This window comes from Solea senegalensis, linkage group LG20, assembly GCF_019176455.1.
Source record: "Solea senegalensis isolate Sse05_10M linkage group LG20, IFAPA_SoseM_1, whole genome shotgun sequence".
NCBI classification, from domain to species: Eukaryota; Metazoa; Chordata; class Actinopteri; order Pleuronectiformes; family Soleidae; genus Solea; species Solea senegalensis.
In genome coordinates, this window is record NC_058039.1 from 18,071,200 (window position 1) to 18,087,515 (window position 16,316).

Below are 16,316 nucleotides of genomic sequence, written 5' to 3' on the forward strand. Positions count from 1 at the left end.
AGAAAATGGATGAATGGATGAATGGATGAATATACGGCATGTGGATTTCTCAATTGTTGGTCAAATGAAACAGGCCCACACAAACGAGTGACTTGTAAAGCAGTTGTTTTCAGTGTAACTGAATCATTAGAATCATTGCATTAAAAATATTTGTTCAGTACTTCCTGCACAGGTGCAGGGTTTGTCAGTGCTGTCGCTAAATACACCAGACTCCTCTGGTAAATATTGAGATTTTAGACATTTCCCTGGTTATTGTTGGAGATTAACTCACGTTTTTTAGGATTGTTAAGTCTTTTTGACTCATCTACAGTTCGGCATTGTTTGGCTTGATTCTTGTGTCGGACGTCTCTTCCTGTGACGGCGCTCTGACCAATCAGTGGCCGGCAGTCTGACGGCACCATGCATAGTATCACCATCGCTCGCTTGGAACTACTAAAAAGGTACTATCAGGTACTATGCGAGTGGAAACACAAATTAGCCGCGCCGAGTCGAGCTGGTGGAAACTACGGCTGACGCAATAATCGCTAATTCATTTGGTCCGAGCCCGAAAAGCAGCAAATGTAGGTGTACGTGATGACACTATCAGCAGGCAGCATTCATAAACCCTGTGAATGTGAAGGCGATGAGGCCCGATGACGAGAAAACACAGACATTATTACTGCCGTTAAAAATATCCATAAAAAAAAAAGCAGCAGCCTTAAAAGTTTTATGAGGAAGGAAATGAATGATGTTTGCGAGTCCAAGAGCCTCAGTCAGATACGACGCCCAGCAGCTCTAACAATAATTCATGAGCACGACGGCTCATTAGAGCGACGGCCATCGAATCAGTCCGTCAGTCACTATACTGACGCAGCCGTGCATTAAACTGAACAGGGAGTCACAACACGGGTGAAAATCTCTCCATCACTGTGTGTCAAACGGAAAAAAGAGGAAAATATAAGAGCAGGTCACATGTATGACGTGAGTATGACACGGCCAAAGAAATGAGTTTGCAGTCATTACAGCTGCTTGTAAATGCATCCGAGACAGCCGGGGCCAGATCAATGTTTCTATCTCTGATTGGCCCTCTGTTATTGCCCTCGGAGGCTTGATGTGAGATGTGGGTCGGGGGGGGGGGCAAACGCTGAGCTTAATTGATGCTGTCACCGTACGAAACAGGTTCTAATTTTTCACCATGAAACATTTTACGCCACTCGGCTCGCTGTGACAGCACGGCTCCACTCGCGTATGAAATGATAATGGTAATAATAATAATAATAATACAGACACAATATCCAGCCACACTGTTCATGTTTATGCTGCTGAGGCTGAGTCACATCTGGTGGTTATTCTTCCATTAAATTATTCACACTCTGCCCAGGAGCAGAAAGAGGTTTCCCCAATCGCCAGATAAACCCCCCGACAGAACCACGAGAACACAGAGTACTTTATTAAGCTTTACTCCGCAGCTTCTTTAGAGAGAAAAAGGGGAACTAATTAAACTGCTGTTTTATTTCTCATGTTGCTTTTTAAAAGTGTCTCCGAGGGAAAAAAAGATAAAAGATAAAGGCCACTTCAGGAGAAACATCTGATGATTGAGTGTAAAGACACGGACGGACAGAAGGAGTCTCTCGTGAGGTCAGAGGGGAGAGGAATGATAAATGGCGGCAGCGCGTGCTCGGACTGCAACAAGCAACTTGCGTCACACTTTGCTGCTTTTTCGCAAAAACCTTACTGCAGATAATTGCACAGAGATAAATCACGAACGAAGCATTCGCTACCACGATCGCCGCGAGACTGATCATCGCGCATAACACATAGATAACTGACGCTACGCATCAAAGCAGCTACATGGATGTTTTATTTATGCCACTGAATGTTACAGTGCCCACATCTCCACATTTCTTACTCTTACTATTCACTAAATCACATGACGCAAGCGGACGGCGGGCGACTTTATCGACACCCACTGCCCTGCACTGCACTGTGTTGACGTGACAACGTGTCAAGACTCATGTGACTTCAGGACTGGAGCGTGTGACACAATAATAATGAGCCACGACGTTCGGAACAGGAACATTTCTGCAGACCTAACTGGAAAAAGGTCACTAACATAGGGAACAGGAAGAGTAGAGTGGAAAATGTCACCTTTTCTTGCCTGAAGCAGATGGTGCTGCAGGTGACGGTCAGCTTTGTTGGAAAGTGTGTGTCACAGTTAAAAACTAGAGCGGTCACAACGTGCGGGACTCGCTATTTCGAGGCAGATTAAACACGACAAGTGTTAAAGTAACGACAATTATCATAATCATTATCATTCAAATATGTAAAAAAAGACCCCAAAAAGACTAATATTCTATATTTTGTTCATTAGTTTCATTTTGGTATCCATTTAATGAACATTCACTTCACAATCTCTGCTACAACTTCCAGAGTATGCCTTCCTCCTCGAGACTTTCATCTGCAACAGTGGTGATGACGACAATCCCATAATCCCTAACAGCCAAATAAGGAATGAGGTTTGATGCTGAAGTCACAACATTTCTACAAAATCCACCAGAAAAGAAAAGCAAAATAACAAAAATAGCTTGCAAACAACTCTTTACCCCACAATGGTGACGCACTAATGTTGTAAAAATGCTGCTTCCTGCTTCCTGTTGCCCAAATGTCACCAGCACACGTCCCTGATGTTCAACAACAGCCGTCTGCCAAAGGTTGCAGGTAAATTGTGAGACGGATGTGAATCGAGCGCTCAGTACGGTTTGAAAGACCAACAGAAGAGTCCAAAGAAAGGGTCCAGGTGTGGATCGCACGTGTTTGTACCAAACTGAAGCGAACTGTAACAGCGTTTGGTATCATCTGAATTAGTGTGTGCTTGTCTTGGGTTGGCAGAAGAGGAAGAGGAGGAGGAAGAGGAGGAGGGGGATAGCTGCAGAGAGGAAGAGGCTGCTTTGAGATATGATCTCAACAGAGGTATCGCAAAGTGTGCAGCGAGTGTGTGTCTCCTCCACCACACCTTATCAGCTGAGAGCTGTTGGCTCCTTTATGCTTACACACACACACACACACACACACACACACACACACACACACACACACACACACACACACACACACACACCGACTTCATTAGTAAAACCACATGCCAAGCTCTAGGAGTAATTGGCTGCCCTTTCAGCTTCCTAATGGCTAGAGGAGAGGAAAGGAAAGAAGAGGACGGGAGCAGCATCATTTAAGAAAAACGGTTACTTTGATGCTTGTTTTGTGTGCTTTCTATTCTCCCTCGCTCTCTCTTTTTTTCTTCTTTAATTATTTATCAAAAGACAACACAGCAGAGCAGCTCAGTCCAACGTGCACCAATAGTCCCCGTGTAAATTTACTCCGTGATGAGAATCAAAGTGATCACCAGTGACCAAGCATCCGCTCAAAAAACAAACCCGCTTGTTTCTAAGGTCACACTGTGCTTGGCTTGAAGCAATCCGCCTCCAGCAGAGCAGCTGCTCTGGCAGCCTTATCACCGGCATTATAAGACTGCACGTCTGACGGGCTGGACACGCCCCTCCCCAGTAGGATCAGGGCAGATTATAGGGCCAACGGCGCACATGGGAAATACAGACCTCGCGTCAAACCCATGCAGACCACGTCCCTCCCATTCCAACCCCCCTGTATATGAAAATACAGCCACACACATAGAGAGAACCACCATGAAGTTACTGCAGCTCTGTTTTGATCTTTATTGGTTTTTATGATAAACACATTATGCGAGCTATTTGCTCATGGCCACATGTGTCACTGTCTTCATTGCCTCCAAGATGAAATAGTGTAGATGAACGGCTGCTGTACTTCACTAAAGGAGGAACTCTTAAGCTGATTTGACTTCTGAAGGATGGATTTTGTGCCATGCTTTAAACGTAATGATGAAATGATAAGATGAAAGACAGACATTTGAATAAATCCGATAAAAGACGTTATGATAATCGTGCTCCACGCTGATCAACAGTGCTTCACACTTTCATCTATATAAGCGGGTATTTCAGTGGAATGAGATCCGTGCAAACAAACAGGCTGCGTTTGTATTTGAAAAATCGGAGGCGGAGTTTTGCAAAAACTGAATGCGTTTGAAACAGGTTCCCACGTTTGCCTAGTGATTCGTTTTATAATTTACTCTACTGACTGACAGATGTCGTCATAAGAAATCCCTACTGTTCATTTTCCCCACTGTCGTTGGGGCTGCAACGATTAATCGATTAATCGAGGAATCATTTTTCAGCTTCTTAAACGTGAATATTTTCTGGTTTCTTTGCTTCATTTGACAAAAAAAATCATGATTTCCAGATTTGGTAAACGCAGCATCGGCATTTTATTACATTTTATGGACAAAAGAATACTCTGCTTCCTGTGCTATGTGCATACCTGTGTTCATTAATGTGAAGGCAGATTACTTCTGAAATGCTATTTTAACACACAAAAAAAAATCCATTCCTTTAGATGTAATCCCATGAGTCTCTGACTGTGTGAACAGCGACGGTCTAACACAATCCAACTCCCTTTGCTGTGCAACTAAAAAAAGAAGCAGTGGACATTTTCTAAGCATTTGAACATCCAACTAAACTCTGTTGTGAACATCCACGCTTTATAGGAATCACTACCGTGACAGTCGTGGTGATCGTTCTGAATTTGCCATTAACAAAGAGAGTGCTCAAGACAAAACATAACACACCTCTTAGAAATGATAAACGGAACCATTTCCTCCCCATTACTGCATTATACCACCAGACCACAGAGACATTTTACACTAAGCATCTCTGTCTCTCGCTCCCTCAAAGCTCCTTTCTCCATAAAGCCATTTGAGTTGTCTGCTGAGAAAATACCACTCGCCTCCCACATCCATCATGGTGCCGCAAGACATGAAAACATTGGGCTCCAGCATTGGGGTGGGGTGGGGGGGGTGGGGGTTAGTGTTCTGCACCGAGGCATCGAGGATCGTGAAAATATCTCACTTGTGTCTCAGCGAGACAGAAAAAGAAGAAGCTCCTATGTGCTGAGCAGCTGTGTTTGTATCCCATGATCCACTACTGACCTACATTCCCGTGGCAAGACACAAGCCATAATTCAAAGAGACTTTCGGTCTGTGCACTCTTATGTATTCCATACATACTGTGCTAAAGGATCTCCAGTGGCGTCACGCGAGAGCAAGGTCACATATATGAGCAGCGGCAGATTGTTCCCTCGAGAGTGTGGAACAGAGCGAGAGCGACGCCGCTACACCAAAGGCAGACACGTGAAATGGCCATTGAAGTGAGTAAGAGATCATAATGAAACTGCAAATCACCTGCCACTTTGACACACACACACACACACACACACCTTGACTATGATAGTGTTTAATGCCTCAGGGTTAAAAGCTCCCACTGATGTGGAGACAAGTTACGACTGTGTGTGTGTGTGTGTGTGTAGAAGCCTGAATGAAAGAAAGTAGTGCTCCACCTCTCATTTATCTGCCTTATGTAACCACTAGACTAGCGTTAGCACATGAAGGCTGTAAAAGGAACATCAGCATGTCAAGTTAGGTCAAGTTAGCAACTGTGTTTAGCGATCGTTGACGTGACAGTTTGCTATTTCCGGTTTAACAGGAAGTTTATTTTGAAAGTCTGTATCTGTGCAACTTCAGAGCGGAAAAGTACGAAGAAGAATAAACGGGATAAACGGTGACATATTTCAGAGGAGGGTAAACATTGCAAGATCAAGAGATAACACATTTAACAGATAACAGTTAAAGGAATATTAGCATCAAGAGTGGCAACAAGGTAAATATTGTTTTGTGTCTTTTAATTAATGGCTAGCTCTGTTTGCCACAGAAATGCTAATGTTGTGTTTTTTCTGTCTAACTTTTGTCTAGCTCTTACGTTGTTGGTCTTTCAAGATCAATTCAACTTTTTGACCATCAGTAACGGCTCCCCCCTGTCTTTGACCAGATGCTAAAAGGCTAAACACTGCCTCCACCGACCAAAACATCACCACAAACGTTTTACGGACATCGTTCCCAAAAGGTCCCAATAACAGCCACCGCATCATCTCTGAGCAAAACTGAGCAGGGACCAATATCACCAATCTATACTGTCCCAGTCTGCGGTCCGTTGATTTGTCAACAGAAAACCAAGCGCGGTTCAGGTTGGTTTTCATATTACCTACTCAACTGTCTGTTTGAGGATTGTTAAGTCTTTTTAACTGATCTACAGTTCTACAGTGTTCGGCTTGATTCTTGTGTCGGACGTCTCTTCCTGTGACGGCACTCTGACCAATCAGTGGCCGGCAGTCTGGCGACGTCACGCATGGAATCACCTCAGCTCGCTTGGAACCTCGGTACTAAAAAAGCCTGGTAACAGTTACTATGCTGGTGGAAACCGTGCCGTTCTGAGTCGAGTCGAGTCGGTGGCAGCAGAAAAGCAGCTTTGCCACAAGGCAGAATATAAAATACTGGATGTCCTCCATTGTTTACTGTGCCAAGTTTGTCTACTTTGTGGGATTAGTTGGTGAGTAACAATATGTCGTGCTATGACAACCCTAATATCAACCCTCGTAACGCTCTCCAGAGGACGACAGGTGACTTTCTCTACAGATTTCAGTTCTTGGTGCCAAATGCCAATGCCTGACAGAAACCAGTTAAATCTGAGAGGATTATACTGGATTATACCAAGGAGCACAACAGCTGGGTGGCATTTTGGAAAGAAAGCGCACAGAGGCAAATGTGTCGTGTCAGTGGCACAAGGGAACGTCAGGACCTGAATGAGGCACGAGCGTGCGTGTCGCTTGTTATTTCAGGGGAAAAGAGGAGCAGAGGTCTCGAGCACATACAGTGACAGAAGATAATTAAAGATGGCACGGTGTACACCCCCCGAGGGCAGCTGAGCCCCTTGCCTCTTATTTTATTTATGTCGCCACGTCACTGCTGTCAATGGGCAGAGGGAAGCCTCGGCTCGGCGCATGCACCGTGTCTGTGTGATGAAATGATAATTCACTTGTTTTACATGATACAGGAGGTGCAGCTGGAGGAGCCCGTGGGCTCACGGAGCACAGACCGCTTTGCAAAGCATGTTGGTGCAGGGACGGCTTATCAACCTATTAGGAGGCAGAGAGATTGTCTAATGTGCAACACAAGACTCACCGAGAGCTTAACACGTTTGGGTCACTCAACTGATATTATAATCCTCTACTTCAATCCAATTTTATTTACACAGCCCAAATGTATTAGTGGGCCCTCACAATATAGCATCCTGTGTCCTTAGACCCTCAGTTTGGGTAAGGAAACCCCTCAAAAAACACCTTTGTATAGGGACAATTAGAGCTATAGAGGAAGAATCTGTGTGATATGATCACAAGAAAACCTGTTTTGACCACTTATATCACAATAATGAAGATTCCGTGGGCAAAAGTATCAGATTATTTAAAGTTAGATACATTAGAGCTATATGGCAGATATTGTGACTCATGATTGGTATCAGTGTCTTTCAACTTGGATACAGACCTCTTATAATGTGATAATTCTATAATAATTGTACAGTAGACTGATTTAATGTAAATGCAGCTCTACATGATGTAACTGATCTTTGTAAATGTGTTTCCGTTGTTATTCTATGACGTTGCTACATCACAAAAGTATTCCACAATATTAACATGTGAGATGGTGAATAACAGAGCGTGGATGTTCTTCAGTCCATCAGGTGAGAGCTGAGTTCACCTCACTATGAGCACGCACTAAACCTGCACTCACTCAGGTGCCATGCGCATCTCTGTCCCGCGTTGAGCTCATTCACAAACACTGTCAGGCCCGTGTTAGAGTGCTGTCACTCGGCTGACTCTTTTCTGTCCAACAACAGACATACAACCATCCGCATCTGCCTCAGTGCAGTCAAAGTGCTGGAAGTGCAGCACGGGAATGTTTCAGCTCGCTTTATTATCGCCACACCGCGGGGAGACGCACAGGTTCTGCGGGTAAACAAAAGCCGCTGACTGAGACGCTGGATGATATAACGTTACAGAGCGCATCAATAGTTTAGCTGCAAACATCTGCGGTATCTGTGAGTCGGTCTCTTCCTTACCCGATACAGCCGAGGCAGAGTCGGTGCAGCTGGGGATGGGGATGGAGAGAGAGCGGCAGAGAGGGGGGTGGAGGGACGTCCCTGCTCCGGTTCAGCGGGGCTGGTGCGCACGACAGCCGGGATGAAAGGCAGGTGATGCTGGTCTCGCTGTGGAGGCTCCTGTTTCCTGCTCCTTAACTGCTCACTCACTCATCTACACACACTCACTCTCTCACTCACTCACTCACTCACACACAGCGACTGAATGAAGTGGCTCGAGGCTACAGAAGCCGAGTCCCGCAAACCATGTCACTGCGCAGGCGACAGGCAGCAGTCAGTGATGTTGCTGCGGCGCAAATGAACCTGGTCCTGCTGCTGCTGCTGTTTCTGCTACTGCTGCTGCTGTTGTTCCTGCTGCTGCTGCTGTTTCTGCTGCTGCTGCTGCTGTTTCTGCTGCTGCTGTTCCTTTTCCTCCAGAGAGCGAGACCGGACAGCAGCAGAATACAGTGTGTGTTTCAGGAATGTGAGCTCGTGGAGTGGATTTAAATGGGGGGATGGTGTCGCTGGGATTACGTGGTAGGGGTTTAATTAGATAGCGCTGCGCCCATTGGCACCGACATTGCGCACAGCCCTCCTCCTATTTTCGTCCCCGCTCTGTTTCTCCCTGCCCCCTTTCTCCCTCTCCCTCTCTCTCTCCCTCTCTCTCTCTCTCTGTGTGTGTGCGTGTGTGTGGACGCTCATTCTGTTATAGCTCTTTAGGACTTTTTCTGTTTTTTCAGGACCAGAAGTCCTCATTGTACCCAAAAGAAAACCTAGTTCCAGTGACGCACAATCACAGGTAAAAGTTGGGATTAAGATGTGGATTGCGGTTAAATTAAAGATAGAATTAGCCTGGTTGCACTGGTAAGGCTTCAGATGAACTGTCCAAGTCACTGCAGTGTTGTAACAATAACAATAGCTGTAACACAAAGAGCCCACACTATACAGTAACAGTGTAGCCATCCACTGTGCTGAGACAGCAGCATATTGATTTGATTATGTTGTGTTAGAGTCGGAGAACTGGTTATTATGGAGAAAAAGAGTTTAAAGCAGTTTCATCATTCATCTGAAACTGGCACAGAAGTGTATGATGGTTAAATATGTACTTGGGTGAGATTTTGAATGTTTTTCTAATGTAAGAAATGTGAATAACCAGCGAACAATTTTATGTTCCCAACCTTCATACAAGAACATGCGTTCGAGAACATTCTCCAAAGGTTCCCAGAATGTTCCGCTAACGTCACTTTGTCACAACCTTCACACATTAACATGACATCATTCATTACATATTACTATTGTTTTAAACTGTGCACATTGCATACACTCAGGTGTGTGTGTGTGTGTGTGTGTTTGTGTAAAGGACAATGCACTGATAGACTTTTAAACTGTTCTTAACTTTCAACCTCACTATTTTTGATATGGAGCGACTCACGGACACATTTCACTGGATGGACTCAGCTCTGATTGGACAGACTGATTACCTCTCTCACACACACACACACACACGCACACACACACACCTGAGGTTTGCCATCAGAGCCAGACATCAGCCACACTTCATCACACCTCACAGAACTTCAGGAAGCTCAGGGAAAGTTTTCTTAAAGTAAAGGTTGGAGGATGACTCACTGTGAAGTCTCTCTCTGGACTCAGTGAGGAGACAGTTGGCCTCCATCCCCAGCACTTCTCAAACACTCAAGTCAAAAACAACACCCAACACCCAAAGGAGGCTTTGTCAGGGATTAGAGCAGTGAGTAATGTTGGAGACAATCATGTAGATTTCAGAGTGTTATTATCATCACGTCTCTTTGGGAGAACAACTTTGTCTGTGATCTCCATTTAGGCTGCGTACTGTCGTGTTACACGTGACTTCCTGTGCCGGAACATTCACATAACGTGATTACGCTGCATGACACTTGGGAAGTTGAACATGTCTTCACTCCAGAATACAGTTCAGCGACGACGCTTGGCGTGAAGGAAGCTTGCGGTTGACGCCTCCTCCGCGTATTTTTTTGAATCCAGCTGTTTTCTTTTCAAAATGTGTGTGCGTTGACATTCGCTTCCAAAAATGTGATCAAAACGTCATTGTTGGGTCTCACCGTTGGTGGAGTGGTGAGCACTTTGTGACCCGGTCGGAACAAGGGCCTTGTGTTTGTGGGTTTCCTCCCACAGTCCAAAAACATGCACATTTGATTAGATGGGTTGTGACCCTGTGATGGACTGGTGACCTGTCCATCGCCTTTCACCCTATGTCGGCTGGGATTGGCACCAGCGCCAACCTGTGACCCCATGTTGAGGATAAAGTGGTAGAAGATGAATGAACTGTCAACAGTTTGTGGTTTAATGTTGCACGAGGACAAAACAGGAGGCTGCTGAAAATAAGAAGTTAAAAGCAATGTGTCCAATTAAAAGGAATCATTAATCCATGTGTTCTTGCCAAGATCTGATGCATCGGCATATAAATAAAGAAGAGGAGAAAAGAGTCAAGTCCAAGTGGGCTTGAATAAATCAAGTGCAGTGTGACGTGGAATTCCATTTACTATGCAGAGCGTGGTTTTGAATGTCATGTACAAAGAGGAGGACTTATGGATGCAGGGCGGCAAACACAACCATGAAGCTACGTCATATCACTTTGGTAAAGTCTCCAAAAGGAACGATGGAGACTCAAAGTCAAATCAGAATTAAACTTACAGTGTGTAAAAGTCTGCAACATTCATTAGTTAAGTTGCAGGTTGCAGCTGAATATCTCTCACCTTGTGAATTTCACCCGACATTTTACACACTGGACTTTTGATTAACTCAGCAAACCGATGTTTTAGCATTAACACAGCTCATCAATAGTCATTCTAACACAGAGTGCTGCAGCTGTGGGTCAGTAATGCTTGTTGTTACCAAACCTAAAAAGCCTCACTACACCTCCCAAAATTGCCTCAACTAGAGGAGAAGAAACATGAGGATCTGCCTTGTTACACAGGAGAAGTGGAATTTATTGAAGTTGTTGAAGTCTCTTTCTCCCCAGCTCGACCTCTCTGACATGCTATTGGTGGAGATAATGTTGTTATAGTCTGTTATTGTCACTTCTTCAATCATGTGATCATTCTCTGCTGCTGCTCAGAGCAGACACACCTCCCTGTTTCTATGTTTCTATGTTTTTTGTGGCTGCTAATCATGCACTCGCTCTCTAATATTTTGATTATTAATGATGCATGATCATTAATAGTTATTCATTATTAAAATGTGTGTTAACTGGATTGCTGGAACAAACATCTCTTGTCATACCCTGAACATGACCACAGCCTCTGCAGTAGATGATGATCATCACATGTGCAGTATGTTGACGTGAAGTTTCACTGGTTTGGTTCTGTGGCCGTCAGAGTTTGTGTGTCTGCAGGAGGAGCAAGAAAACCCACAAACCTCAGGGGTGCACTGGCTGTGGAAGACTGGATTTATCCAGAAATGTTGTGGAGGGTTCCAACAGTGTGCTTACATGTGTGTGAGATCACGCATGCATGCACTCCTCAGCTGAGCTCAGAGGGATTAGGACGGATGATGGGAAGGAGTGTGGGAGACTGTCTGACCTGCAGGAATGAGGAGGAGTTAGTGTAGTATAGTTGTGTTACTGTGCGTCCAGAATAACTGGTGTTTCCTGTCCCCCACACCTTCACACCCTTCCTCTCCTCACCTCTCTGTTGTTTCCATCAGGGTGAGACAGGGTCAAGTATCTGACTCAGCTTTTACTTATTTCATTAGTTGTTCATAACTCACTCATGTGATTGAATTACACCCCCCTCCCTCCTCTCATCCCTTCCATTTTGTTAAGGATTCAATGATGTCGCTGCACTCTCTCTGGGTCTTGTGTAACCACGCAGCGGTCATGCTGCGCTGCCGTTCGCAGCGTCCTCCTCCTCCCCAGGCGGCGTGGTCACTGTGGGAACAGTGGCCCAGAAAACCGACCTTCATTTTCTAGTTCTCTAGAAAGACTTTCCTCGCCGCGTGTGCGGAGCTCGACTCCCTGAAGGAGAGTATCATTAGACCTGTTTGACCTTTGCTCAAGTAGAGTGGAATAAAGCATCAGGAGCTGCTTCTGAAAAGGTTCTACATTCATATTACATTCCTTCACTGCTCGCTGTCATCGCAGTGTCACTGCTAAAAGTCACACACGTGTTGAAATACAGAAAATCACACCACTAATAAAAGATAAAAAAAGATTAAATTTATAGATACATTTCTAACTTATAACATAACAAACTACATTTGGGCTGACACTCAAGCTTCTACTATACAGTAAATCATGTCGGACTTGGTCTGGCCCAATGGACTATACCATCTGTATTTAAACAGACTCCACCCTCGTGACACTGTTTGGCCAAACCAGGAAAGAGGAAGCAGCAGCAGCAGCAGCAGCAGCAGCTGCCACATGGGCAGACATGATGGTAACTGAAAGACTAAACTGTTAACCTGGTGACTGTGAAGCCGTTCATCTGTGTATTGATGTTTTTGTGGGAAAAAAGCACTTTCAGTGTTAGTGATCACGTCCATGATGACTCAGCTAAGTTAATCAGGACAGTGAGGGTGAACAAGCATGTTTACTCAAGGCCTTTGCACAAGAGATTCATTCCCAAACAGTGAAGTGGTTAAAAAAGAAGCTCTATTTAGCACCAGCTGACTGACTTTTTATTGGTGTGAAGAGTGAGACTTCGCTTCGCAGTCGAAATGCCAAGGCTTTGAAAGCGAGGAAGCTAAATGGTACTCGTCCATCATTAATTCCCTGAGTTACACCTGCACTTTCTCTTCTGTGACCTGTCAAAATGGCTGCCGTGCACTGATAAAGGGCCCACTGACAAAGGTGGCGCTACGCCGTCCTGAACCTGTCACGTGCTGTCGAGAATAACTTTTAAAACACTCGCCGTTCACGCGCTGAGACTTTGACTTGTGATTAACCCTCGCCAATGATTTATTTAAAGAACATAAATGAACGCTAGCTCCATATTTAATGAAGTGACTCTTGTTTTGAAACAGACTGATGATTGTGTCACTAATATTTTATTAGTCTTCATTTCATATCATGGGCAGTTCCTTTCAGGCGATGGATGATTCTGTCTGGAGGTGACCTTTCAGAGTTTGACTCTTTGGCCAAAGCACAAACACTAATTTATGAAAATCATTCACAGGTTATCCCGTGAGGTTGTGTGGGTGGAAGGAACTGTAAAAATGGATTCCTCTGTCACAGCAGCAGCAGCAGCAGCAGCAGCAGTCAGTGCCAGGTAAGCCAGTCATCCTCATAATGACCCTAGGAGAACTTGGAGGTCACATTTTTAGTTCACAAATCTCTTTAAAACTTCCAGCTTTCAGTAAACACTGACTAACTTATGTAGGAATAATCTTTTCATTGGTTTTCATCTGAAATGCCTTTGAAATGACTTTCCGCTCCTATTCCTGCTTCTTCTTTGATATTGTTTGATGAAAACTTGTGACAGAATCGGTTTCTCGGATATCTTGTAAGGCTATTTATTGCCTTCTCTCTGTAAAAGGTCTGTTTAATGGTTTTATTTTTCATTCTGCCCGGACTTTTATTGATTATCCTTTTGGGTATTTGTTGTTTTTGTGTACTACTGTATAGGGAAGCACGATACTGGACTTTTTGCCGATATCCCATATGGTGATATATCGGGAGTGCTTGGGCCGATAACTTATACAATACTGATATATTTTCACTTTAGATAAACAGCCTATTTATCCTACTGTTGTTGTCATTATAGTCATATTTACAGATCCGTGTGTGTTTGCCGATATTTGATAATACATTTTAAAGACAATATCTGCCGATATTGTGCCGATAACATCGTGCTACTGTACCTACAGTGTGTCCTAGTTATAGGGTTGTTGTGTTTTTTGTTATGTACTTTTATTTTTACTGTAGAATCACTGGTGAGTGTTTACTGTGAGTGCAGTATCATAACTCATTTCTGTGTTTGGCACAGATTCTGACTCTGAGCTCAGAACTGAACAGAAAAGTCTGCTTTTCCAGTCACTTCATTATTTTTTATTATGTTTTTTGTTTTTTTTTTGTCAAATAATAAAATGACATTTCCAAGAGAAAACATAAATTAATGATGAGCCCAAAGGCTTAATGAGTGGGTAGTTGAGAGCCATGGGAGGATTGTTATTGGCATCACTGAAGGAAGGATGTCTCAGACCTCATCACGGCCAAAAGCAAAAACAAAGAAAACTACCATGAACGTGAAAGTTTCTTTTTCTCTTACTGTGCCAAACACTGCTGAAGTCTGTTATTTTACTTTTTTTACTCCAGCAGGCACCACTTCCACTTTAAACCTTTGTTACCAAGCTGTCGTGCTCACAGTATAAGACAGGGTCCAGTTCATATAGACTGCTGTAATCGTTTTACTAGGAAATGGGTTCATGATTATATACCTGCCAGTTATTTACTACAAGACCTTGCACCCTTTCCCCTCTCTCTCTCTCAATGATCTGAATCATTTTCATACATTTCTTGGCACCAGCGCCGCTTGTTTAATGAAGGGTGCAAGTAAAACACAAAGGATTAATGGCACCAGCCCGTCAGCGTCAGAGCAGTTTCCACTGCTTCATTTGACCCCCAAGCTTCATGACATGTGAGGAAAATCAATCAATAGCACGTGATGTGTAACAGGATATTTGTCATTTAGCGGGGACACAGTGGCAGCAGCGAGGTCACGCTGGACCTCGCCTGTGTCCGCACGGAGTCTTGGTGGGACCAGGTCTGTGGTGGCTGTTGTCCTGCATAACTGTGCACAGCGTGAGAGAGTCCAGAAAGAGAGAGGTGAGGACTCAGCAAATAGCTGCATGAGTAGAAGAAGAGAACACACTGGCCTGAGCACCAGTGTGCGAGGAACCTATTGTTATTATTACTAGCACATAATCCGTTCAATATCGTGCCTGTTTTTACTGTATTTTTGTGCATCGCATGCATGTGAGATGTATGAATATGCACTGTCACAGTGTTGTGTGAGTGAGAGGGGGAGTGGCTACAGTAGAGCGGCGAAAGCCAATGTTTGCTTCTTTTACCGGCATATTTAACGATATCTTTTACATTACTGATCCAAACTTGGCACTGCACTTACTCGTGCGCAAGACACCTGTCAAATTTGAAATCAATCAGACCATCGGTATAACAGACACAGACGGACAGACAGACGTTCCTGCAATTTATAGATAGAGGGGTTAACGTGCATAAAAACTCTTGACATTTGCATTGGCAAATTGACATTGGCATAGGGCACAAATCTGTTCGTAGCCCCACGGCTCTATAGATTTTAACCAAACTTGGTAAACTGGTTGCTCTCATGATTCCAAACAAATTTCTAATGTGCATCTATTAGCTCCGCCCACCCAGAAGTCAGCTATATTGGAAAAACTAAAAAATGGCTAGTTTAGAGAGTTTAAAGTTGGGGCACTGCAAACACAAAGAGCCCATGGTAGTCAAATGGCTCTTGTTCATGCCCTTAGATTTATTTACTTTTTATTATTGAACCTTTATTTAACTAGGAAAATCCATCTTGAGATCAAGAAGCGCTTCTTTTTTTTTTAAGGGAGTCCTGGCAACGATGGGGAGCAGCAGATACACATTTATGGAGTTAAAACACGAGGAAAAAGACAAACAGATTTAAAATTTACAAGCAGATTATGAAAAGAAAGTGCATGTTGTGCCGCTCAAAGACCTTGCTGTATTATTAAATTGCATAACATCATTGTTCCTCATGTTGTATTAAAACACTGATTTGCATCAGTTGGTGACCATGCTTAAACTTTGGTGTTTGAAGCGTCTCGATTTTTAAAACTGCTACAGCTGATATGTGAGTTGTTTTATAACATTTATAGAGTTTATACAGTCAGTGGTATATATGTATTTATATACATATGTATGTATATATTGGTGAGCTCCGTGGCCTTGGATCAGTGATGTGACAATGGAGCAAAATCCTTGAAGATCGGCCTCAATGTTAGATTAACTTTGTAATGGAATATTTCTTTTCTTATCCACCCCTGCAATTAATGAAACGTCATTAGAGTGCAATCAAAAATGAAGGTAGTGTTTTGCAGCAGCAATTATTTACCACACATGTAATTCACTGAAAATGTAAAAGTATAGTATCTGTTACACGTAAAAGCTCATTTTCAAAGGATCATCCTGTAATGAGAAACTGGTGATTTTTTCAGGATGAA

The 16,316-nt window shown here is 43.7% G+C and overlaps 1 protein-coding gene across 1 annotated transcript in view; it reads right to left on the reverse strand.

Moving 5' to 3' along the window:
* Positions 1-8,468, reverse strand: part of hpca (hippocalcin) — a 34,430-nt gene extending 25,962 nt beyond the window's left edge. Inside the window, exon 1 of the mRNA XM_044052797.1 lies at positions 8,076-8,468. The gene's annotated coding sequence lies outside the window, so the exon portion shown is untranslated. The remainder of the gene's footprint in view (positions 1-8,075) is intronic.
* Positions 8,469-16,316: the final 7,848 nt, after the last annotated feature.